Source organism: Crocuta crocuta, unplaced genomic scaffold (assembly GCF_008692635.1).
Source record: "Crocuta crocuta isolate KB4526 unplaced genomic scaffold, BGI_CrCroc_1.0 scaffold231, whole genome shotgun sequence".
NCBI lineage: Eukaryota > Metazoa > Chordata > Mammalia > Carnivora > Hyaenidae > Crocuta > Crocuta crocuta.
In genome coordinates this window covers 3840865-3851290 of record NW_027528357.1, presented here as the reverse complement: position 1 = coordinate 3851290, position 10426 = coordinate 3840865, and positions in this window count along the sequence as shown.

Genomic DNA, 10426 nt, shown 5'->3' with positions numbered 1-10426 from the left:
TTTAAAATGTTGTTTCTTCAGTGTGGAGTTTCCTCAAAAAATTAACAATAGAATTCCCCTATGACCCAGCAATAGCACTGCTAGGAATTTACCCAAGGGACACAGGAGTGCTGATGCATAGGAGCACATGTACCCCAATGTTCATAACAGCACTCTCAACAATAACAAAACCATGGAAAGAGCGTAAGTGTCCATCAACAGATGAATGGATCAAGAAGATGTGGTTTATCTATACAATGGAATACTACATGGCAGTGAGAAAGAATGAAATCTAGCCATTTGTAGCAACATGGATGGAACTCCAGGGTATTACACTAAGTGAAATAAATCAGGCAGAGAAAGACAGATACCATATGTTTTCATGCAAATGTGGAACAGGAGAAACTTAACAGAGGACTATAGGGGAGGGGGAAGGGAAAAAATAGTTAAGGAGAAGGAGGGAGGCAAACCATAAGGGACTCTTAAATATGGAAAACAAACTGAGGGTTGATGCTGGGTGGGGGAGAGGGGAAAATGGGTGATGGGCATGGCGGAGGGCACTTGTTGGGTTGAGCACTGGGTGTTATATGGAAACCAACTTGACGGTAAACTATATTTTAAAAAGTGTTCTTTGTTATGAAATCATTTAATGCTATACTCCTCAGCTGTGTCTCATATTTTGAAATGTTGTATTTTCATGGTCATTCAGTTCATTCAAGTATCATTCATGTTCATTTTTTTAAATTGCTCTTGAGACTTCCTCTTTGACCTGTGTATTTTTTTAGAAATGTTGTTCAGTTTCCAAGTGTTTGGAAATTGTCTTCTCTTTTCCTGCTATTTCTAATTTGAATTAATTATGGTTAAAGAACACCGTCTGTATGATTTCAATTTTTAAAAACTTTGTTGAGATTTACTTCATAACACAGGATATTACCTATTTGGTAAATGTTCCATGGGCACTTGAAAAAAAAATGTGTAATCTGCTCTTGGTGGGTAGAATGTTTTAGAACTCCAATGAGGTTCTGTTGGTTGAGACTTATGATGATGAATTCTGCTATATCTTTGTTATTTTTCTAATTGTTCTATCAAATGTTGAGAAAGGGATGTTGAAGTTTCCAAGTATATTTGTGGATTTATTTCTCTTTTCAGTTCTATCCATCTTTCCTTCACAGATTTTGCAGTGCTGGTGTTTAGAGCATGCATACACATGTAAGATTGCTGTGTCTTCTTAGGATTGACTTTTCATCATTAGTAATGCTTCTTTTGATCTCTGATCATTTTCTTTGCCCTGAAGTCTACTTTGTCTGAGAATATAACCACATCTGCTTTGTTTTTTACATAGTACATCTTTTCACATCTTTTAATTTTCAACCTACTTATACTGTCATATTAGAAGGGAGTTTCTTATAGACAGTGTACAGTTGAGACATTTTAAAATTCACCTTGCCAATCTCTTTTAATTGGTATATTTAGACCACTTACATTTAATGTGATTACTGATGTGAGGATCAGGTCTACCACTTTTTTAAATGTTTGTTTTGCTTTTAACTTCTTGGTTCTCATTTTCTTAGGTATTATTACTTTAAGATTTTAGAGCAATTTTAGCTTCACAACAAAATATATCAAGTGCAGATACTTCCCATATACCTTCCACACCCACACATGCATAACCTCCCCCAGTATTAACATTTCACCAAAATGGTACATTTGTAACCATGGATGAAACTATGTTGACAAATTATAATCACTCAATGTCCGTAGGCTACCTTAGAATTCACTATGGGCTCACTTAGAATTCTATGGGCTTGCAGTTATGTATAATAACATATATCCATCATTAAAATATCATACAGAGTATTTTCATAGCCCTAAAAATCCTCTGTGTTCTGCCTATTTAACCTGCCTCCAACTCCTGGCAACTTCTAATCTTTTTATTATTTCAATAGTTTTGGTTTTCCAGAAGGTTGTATAGTTGAAATCAGACAGTATGTAGCTTTTTAAAATTGGCTTTTTTCCCCCCCACTTAGTAATATACATTTAAGGCTACTCCCTGTCTTTTCATAGTTTGACAGTGCATTTCTTTTTAGTGATAAATAATATTCCATTGTCTGTGTATACCACAGTTTATGTATCCATTCATATAGACATCTTAGTTGCTTAGTTGCTTCTAAGTCTAGGTAATTATGAATAAGACTTCTATAAACTTCCACATATGGGCTTTTCTGTGGACAGAAGTTTTCTACATTTTTGGGTGAATACCAAGGAGTACAAATACTGTATGGTAAAAGGATGTTTAATTTGTAAGAAATTGCCAAATGTCTTCCAAAGTAACTATACAATTTTGCATCCTCACCGGCAAAATATGAGAGCTCGTGTTGTTCCACATTCTTGTCAGCATTTGGTGTTGCTGGTGTTCCAGATTTGGGCCATTCTAATAGGTATATAGTCGTATCTCATTTTAACTTGCATTTCCATGGTGAAAATAATGTCAGATGCTTATTTGCCATCTGTTTATCTTCTTTGGTGAGGTGTCAGTCTTTGGTTCTTTTTTTAAATTGTTCATTTTCTTATTGTTCAGTTTTAAGAGTCCTTTGTATATTTGGTAATAGTCCTTTACCAGATATGTCTTTTGCAAATATTTTCTCCCAGTCTGGTCTTGACTTCTCATTCTCTCAATAGTCTTTTACAAAGCAGAAGCTTTTTTTTTTTTTTTTTTACCTTGTGACTTTTTTTTAAGTTTAGAGTTTATTTTCTTTAATTTTCCTTTTCTTTTTTTTTTTTTTTGTTGTTGTTGTTTTTATACAAATAGTTTATTGTCAAGTTGGTTTCCATATAACACCCAGTGCTCATCCCCAGAAGTGCTTTATAACTTTAATAAAGTTCAACATATCTTATTTCTTTCATGGATTGAGCCTTTTTTAAAAATTTATTTGTTTTTATTTATTTATTTATAAGAGAGAGTGAGAGCGAGAGAGCATGAGCAAGCGCAAGTAGGGGAGAGGGGCAGAGGAGGAGAGAGAATTTTAAGCAGGCTCCTCTCTCAGCACAGAGCCCAATGCAGAACTCTATCCCATGACCCTGGGATCATGACCTGAGCTGAAGTGAAGAATCCAACATTCAAATGACTGAGCCGGCCAGGTGCCCCAGAGCCTTTGTTGTTCTACCTAAAAAGGTATCACTATACCCAAGATCATATAGGTTTTCTCCTATGTAATTGTCTAAGATTTACAGTTGTGCATTTTACACTTAGATCTGTCGTTCCAGCACCATTTGTTAAAGCGGCTGACTGTCTTTGCACCACTGTATTGCCTTTTTGCTCCTTTGCCCAAGACTATATTTGTGGGGGTCCTTTTGGGGGCTTCTGATTCTGTTCTATTGCTCTATATCTGTCTTTTCACCAATACCACACTGCCTTTATTTCTGCAGTTTTATTAAGTCTTCAAGCCGCATACCATGGTTTTCTTCAATACTCTTGTTGACTATTTCTGGTCTTTGCCTCGCCATATAAATTTAGAGTCAGTCTGTTGATATCCATAAAGTAACTTGCTAATTTGCCCTGAGGATATGGCCTGTTAAGAACAGGGTGCTCTGGCATATTTCAAAACGGTTCCTTTTCTTCACCCCATGCCTGATGCCCTGTGGTTTTTTTCCCTTGACATTTAATTGGGAGAATCTGGTTGAGCTGCAGGAGGTAAATCTCACCATCTTGTGGGGGCTCTCCTATAACTGGGTTCCCCCTTGTTTTTCCTCTTAGACTTGTCCACACTGAACCTCTAGCAATTACAGCTCAGATTTTCTGAGCTGGCACCTGGCACTGGTTTCCATAGTAGATTCTGATCATGAGTCTCTGCTCCTCTGATGAGCTGTGACTCCCTATATTTGCCTGTTTGACTCTCCAATCTCAGGGCAGTAGTTTGCTCTATGATCTCCCCTTTCTTATGGATCTAAGAAGAGTTGTAGGTTTTTTTAGTCTGTTCAGCTTTTTACTTGTTAGGATGGAGTAGTGACTTCCAAGCTCCTTACATGTGGAAGTGGAAATCAGAAGTCCTTCCTGTAGAACGTAGACTTCCATTTGGATTTTGCTTATAGTGTTTTTATTTTCTTCTACTTTTTTAAAATATATTTTGAGAGAGAGAGTGTGAGCAAGGGAGGCACAGAGAGAGGGAGAGAGAGGGAGAGAGAGAAAGAGAGAGAGTCCAAGCAGGCTCCAAGCTGCCAGTGCAGAGCCTGATGCGGGGCTCAAGCTCATGAACCATGAGATCATGATCTGAGCTGATATCAAGAGTGGGACACTGGGGTGCCTGCGTGGCTCAGTCAGTTGGGTATCTGACTCTTGATTTCGGCTCAAGTCATGATCTCATGTTTGTGAGCTTGAGCCCCACATCAGGCTCTGCACTTGGAGCCTGCTTGGGATTCTCTCTCCTCTCTTTCCCTCTCCCTTTGCCCCTCCTCCACTCACACTGTCTCTGTCTGTCAAAATAAATAATATGCACATGTGTCCTGAATACACACGAGATTTTTGGATCCGAAGTAGTTTTTGTATCACAGTTACCCCTTGAACAACGCAACCTCCTGTGGGGTGCCAACCCCTTGTGCAATTGAAAAGTTTGCATAAAACTTTTGACTTCCTGAAAACTGAACTACCAATAGCCTACTGCTGACTGGAAGCCTTACCAATAACCAGGAGGCTTGCTGACAACATTAAGAGTCAATTAACTCAGATTTTGTATGTTACGTGTATCCCTATAATAAAGCATACTAGAGAAAAGAAAATATTGAGAAAATGATATGGAAGAGAAAACATATTTACAATACTGTATGTATACTTATTAAAAGAAACAGTGTTTAGGCAGCCAGGACAGGCGCTGCGGCCTGGGTGCAGGGATGGGACATTCAGCAGCCTGGTGGTCTCAGCTCAGCAGCAGCTGCTGCCAGGCAGGACTCGGGGTGACAACCGCAGCCTGCAAGTGCAGTATGGCTGTCCCATCTGCCTGGAAGTGTGTCACCAGCCCATGGCCATCAGCAACTGTGGCCACATGGGGGCATGCTAGCCTCCAGGAGGTGATGGGGCAGGGCCTCACCAGGGGAAGACCCACCACCTAGAGTCTACCCCCAGGCGGGAGGGTCAGACCCTCGCTACCCCTGCGCAGCCCCAAAGCTGGGGGCAGAGGACTGGGCGTCTGGGTGCTGGGGTCCCCCCGCTGTCCTTGCTCTCTGGGTGTGTTCCTATACTTTCACCCCACCTTCTGCCTGCCAGCCCTTCCTGGATGCTCAGGGGCCAACACGTAATACTTCTGCGCTAGGTGCCTTAGACTCATTCCAGTGGAGACTGGGCTGGGCAGCTGTAAATCAATGCCATGTGGCGTTTACTGTCAACTCAAGAAAAAAAAAAAAGTCCACCTATAAATTGGACCCATGCAGATCAAGCCCATCTGGTACACGTATTTACCTTACAGAAAATGACAAGCACCTGCTTCTCCTGTGTCCCTGAAATAACGTAATGAGAGCTAGGTCAAATGCAAAGACACAGTCTATATTTTAAGTGAGGAACACGGAAAATTGGCCATTTACGTATAAGAAAGAGGCCTCCTCTCTTTTTGAGAGAGTCTCCTTGGAAATGTCTTACCCTGACCTTTTGGAATAAATATCTCCAGGGTCCAAATAAAGCTCAACGTGTCAGCTTTTAAAACGTACAAATGTCTGTGTGTCCCTGGTTTCATCCCTTTTGAAATTGCAAAAGCCGTTACCCAGGAAGATAATGCTGTAATCTAAGTGTCCATCCTAGAACGTCATTTTATTTTTCCTCTTGGAGAGATAAGAAAAGGCTACTGGATGGAAGTAGTTAGCTCTGCCATCAGGAAAACAAATGATTGCAGATCTAATCCTAATGATATGTGCAAAGTAACATGTTTTAGGGGGTGGAGAGTGAACAAAATCCTCTGTTGAATATTAATTTCTGATCTCTGGAGTCTAAGACTCTAATAGGAACCCTGAGAAATCAAGGGGAGATTTATTTTCCCCAAAATCCTTACTGTTCTTTCATCTCTTTTACCACACCCCATTTACATTACAACTGTCTTAGCTATTTTCTCTGCATACAATGAAAACCACATCAGAAAATGCAGTAATTTTTTTCAGCCAAACATAATTTAGAAAAGTCAAGAGAAAAAAAGAACATCTATTCTACTTACTCATATGTTTACTCTTTGTTTTTCTGTCTTCCTTACTGATGTTCTAAGATTCTTTCATATTTTGGGAAGAGCTCACCTACATACAATTCACTCATTTCAAGTGTACAGTTGAATAGTTTCTAATATATTCTCAGAGGTGTGCAACCGTCAGAGTCATCACTTTTAAAACATTTTCATTACCCCAAAAAGAACCCCCGTACTCTTTAGCTCTCATCCTCCACATCCTGGGTCACCACGAGTCTAGTTTCTCTCTAGGCAGATCTGCCTATTTTGGAGATTACGTATAAATGGAATCTTGAGATATACAATGTTTTCTGACTGGCTTCTTTCGCTTAGCATAATATTTTCTAGGTTCTTTCCTGTTGTAGCATGTATCAGTACTTCATTCCTTTATATTGGCAATAGTATTCCATTGTGTGGACATACCATATTTGATTTATCTATTCACCAGTTAATGGACATTTGGGTTGTGTCCACTTTGCGGCTATTACGAGCAATACTGCCGTACAAATTTCTGTGGGATGTAAGCTTTCATTTTTCTTGGGAACATACCTAGGTCTGAAACTTCTGGGTCACACGGTAGCTCTCGGTTTAAATCTTTAAGGAAGTGCCTAACAGTTTTCCAAAGCAGCAGTGACCTTCTACATTCCCACCCACAACTATGAGGACTCCGATTTCTGCACATCCTCACCAGCACCTGTTATCGTCTGTCTTTTCCATAACAGACATCCTAGTGAGTGTGGAGTATAGCTCACTGCGGCTTGGCTTTGCATTTTTCTGGTGACTAATGGTGTGCATGCTCTTTAGCTCTAGTTATTGGTCATTGGTTTATCTTCTTTGGAAAAATATCTATTCAGATACTTGGTCCCATTTTTTTTAAATTTAAAAACATTTTTAATGTTTTATTTATTTGAGAGAGAGAGAGAGAGCGAGCGAGCAGGGGAGAGCCAGAGAAAGGGAGATAAAGAATCTGAAACAGGCTCCAGGCTCTGAGCTGGCTGTCAGCACAGAGCCCGATGTGGGGCTTGAACCCACAAACCGTGAGATCATGACCTGAGCCGAAGTTGGCTGTTTAACCGACTGAGCCACCCAGGTGCCCCACTTGGCCCATTTTTAACTTTTTTTTTCCCCAATGACTGAATTGATGGAGTTCTTTATTATAAATGCAAGACCCTTATCATATACATGATTTGAAAAGCCCTTTTCCATTATGTGAGCTATCTTTTCACTCTTGATGGTATTTTTTGAAGTACAAATGTTTAAAATTTTTATAAGATCCAAAGTATCTATTTCTTTTTTGGTTCTTGTGCTTAGGATGTCCTATTTAAAGAAGCACTGCCAAATCCAAGGTCACAAAGATGTGCTCCTCTGTTTTCTTCTAAGAGTTTCATAGTTCCAGCTGTTACATTTAGGTCTTCTATCTTTCTTGAGTTAGTGTTTGTGTATGACATGTTAGGGGTTAAGGTTCCTTCTTTTATCATTTCCTTTCTGTGTTAAAAATTTCCTTTAACCATTCTTTCAAAATAGTTCTACTGGCAATGACTATTTTAGTTTTACTTTTTTTAAAGTATATGTATCGAGAGAGAGAGAGAGAGAGAGAGAGAGAGAGAGAGAGAACAAACAAGAACCAGCAAGGGAGGGGCAGAGAGGCGGTGACAGAGGATCCGAAGCAGGCTCTGTGCTGACACCGGAGAGCCCAAAGCGGAGCTCAAACTCACTAACTGTGAGATCATGACCTGAGCCAAAGTCAGACCCTTAACTGAGCCACTCAGGTGCCCCTGTTTTAGTTTTTCTTCATTTGAGAAGGTCTTGATTTGCTCTCCATTCCTCAAGGACATTTTCATGGAATATAAAATTGTCGGTTGACAGATCTTTTCTTTCAGTTCTCAAAAAATGTTGTGCCACTTCCTCTGGCTTTTATAATTTTTGATGAGGAATCTACCGTCATTTGGATTATTTTTTCCTTTACAAGTAAGGTGCCATTTATTGCTAAGGTATTTTTTGTCTTTCCTTTGCAGAATTTCTATCTTATATCTCAATGTGGATTTCTTGTTGAGGATTTGTTCAGCTTCTTGAATCTGTTGGCTTATAACTTTTGTCAACTTTGGGACATTTTCAGCCATTATTTTTTTCAACACTTTCTCAGCCCCACACTTTTTTCTCATTTCCTTCTGAGACTCCAGTAATACAAATATGAAATCCCACCACTCCCTGTGGCTTTTTTTTTTTTTAACTGTTTCTTCTCTATAGCCCAGATTAGGTAATTTTCTATTTTTTAATTGCTTATATGGTTTTTACTTTATACAGATATGTAATTTATGATGATCTAGGTCTTACATTTAAGGTTATATAATTTATATAGATAGATATTTAGAATAATAATTGCAATTTGCCTATTACCTCAGGACCCCCTCCATCCCTCTCAAATAACATACGTGAGCATTAGACACCCACTTGCCCATTCAGGCCACTTGTATCAACTCTAAAAAGGTTCCAGTACTCTCCTGCCCTCCTCCTCCCACCTGCCCCCCACATTTGCTCAATCTCGGGAGACCACGCGAAAGCAATTTTGCCACAACCATGCTAATGAGATGACCTCTTAACCTGGCATCTCAGAGCAAGAAGCTAAGTACAGGACAGCACCAACGGACAACTGGCCCCCCAGGCATTCTGACACCTCCATCCAAACCCTTCAGAATGCATTGTGGCTCATGCCACCTATGGAGCACACAAAAATCTTCAAAACTGCTCCTGACCCAACAGAGTCACAGGGGAGTCACATAGGACTGCAGCTGTCCCAGGGACCCCGCGGAGACTGACGGGGTTCGGTCCCAACAGAAGGGCAAGGATGGGAACATCCAAGCCCCACTTGCGGAGAGAAACTCACCTGTGAGTCCTGGGGGTCCCCTTTGCCTTCCAGGACGCCCAGGGCCCCCAGAGGCCAAAGCCCCAAGATACCAGCACAATCTCTAGGGGCTCGGAGGCTCCAGGCTTATGTCTGGCAAGGTCAAAGACCGCGACAACCCAAACACACAGTTCCGCGGAGGAACCAAATGGGAATTCGCTTGATAATATCCCATGATGGGGGCACTTGGCCTCCTCCCACCTCGCAACCATAGCCAATCTCCTCCTTCTTTACGGAACCAGCTGGTCCCAAGGGAAAAAACAGCCCTTAACTCCCGGAACCCAATCCACGCTAATGAATACACCAGCTACAGCTGCTCCGAAGATGCCTTGGGCTATCCCCTCCGAGCACTGCGATCCCGAAAGAGCGAGGACTTAGTCACTGTAGTGTTCTTTACGAAGGTTTTAGAAAAAAACATGACCTGGGCTGAAGTCGGACGCTCAACCGACTGAACCACCCAGGCACCCTGTAATATTTTAATTTTAAAGCTTCCGTGTGGGTCTTCTTTAAGTCTTCGATTTCTTTGGTGGGACTTTCTACTTATTCGCTGAGAATTTTTATTTTTTTCATTTGTTTCAAGCATGTCCATAATTGCTCATTGTAGTAACAGCTGCTCTAAAATTCTTGTCAGATCATTCCAAACTCTGTGTTGTGGAAGTGTTGCTATCTGTTAATTATCTTTTCTCATTCAGGGTATGAGTGGCTTTCATTTCAGACATTTTGGGTAATGAGCCTGTGGATCTTCATTGAATTTTCTGTTTCACATGCGGCCTCTGTCCGCGGGCGAGGGGTGGGGAGAGGAGGCGAGCGCCACCTGCTGGAGCCAGGGAAGCATAGACGTTTCCTCACTCCGCCTCCCTTGCCGCGGTGGGAGGGGAGACGGGCTCAGGGGTGGGGCGGGGGTGCAAGTGCAGGCTCCTCGCTTGGGTTTTTTTTAACCTGGGGGTTGGGGCCCCTTGTTCTAGTCAGGTAAGGGGCAAGGATAGGAGTGTGGACTCGACACTCTCCATTTGGACACAGGGACTGGCGGGAGCCACAGTTTTCCTGTGGTGTTTGCTTGGAATAAGAGGTTTTTTGTTTTTGTTTTTTTGTTTGTTTGTGAGAGAGAGAGAGCATGGCGGGGGGAGGTGCGGAGGACAGAGGATTCAAAGCGGACTCTGCGCTGGCAGCAGCGAGCTCCATGCAGGGCTCGAACTCAGGAACCACCTGAGCCTAAATCAGATGCTTAATCAAAGGAGCCACCCAGGCGCCCCAAGAGTTGTTTGTTTTCCACCTTGCAGGCTGCCTCTTTCCTGGTCCTTCAGCTGGAGGGAGCAGCCTTTTCTTGAGGCTTTTTTTTTTTTGTCAGCGC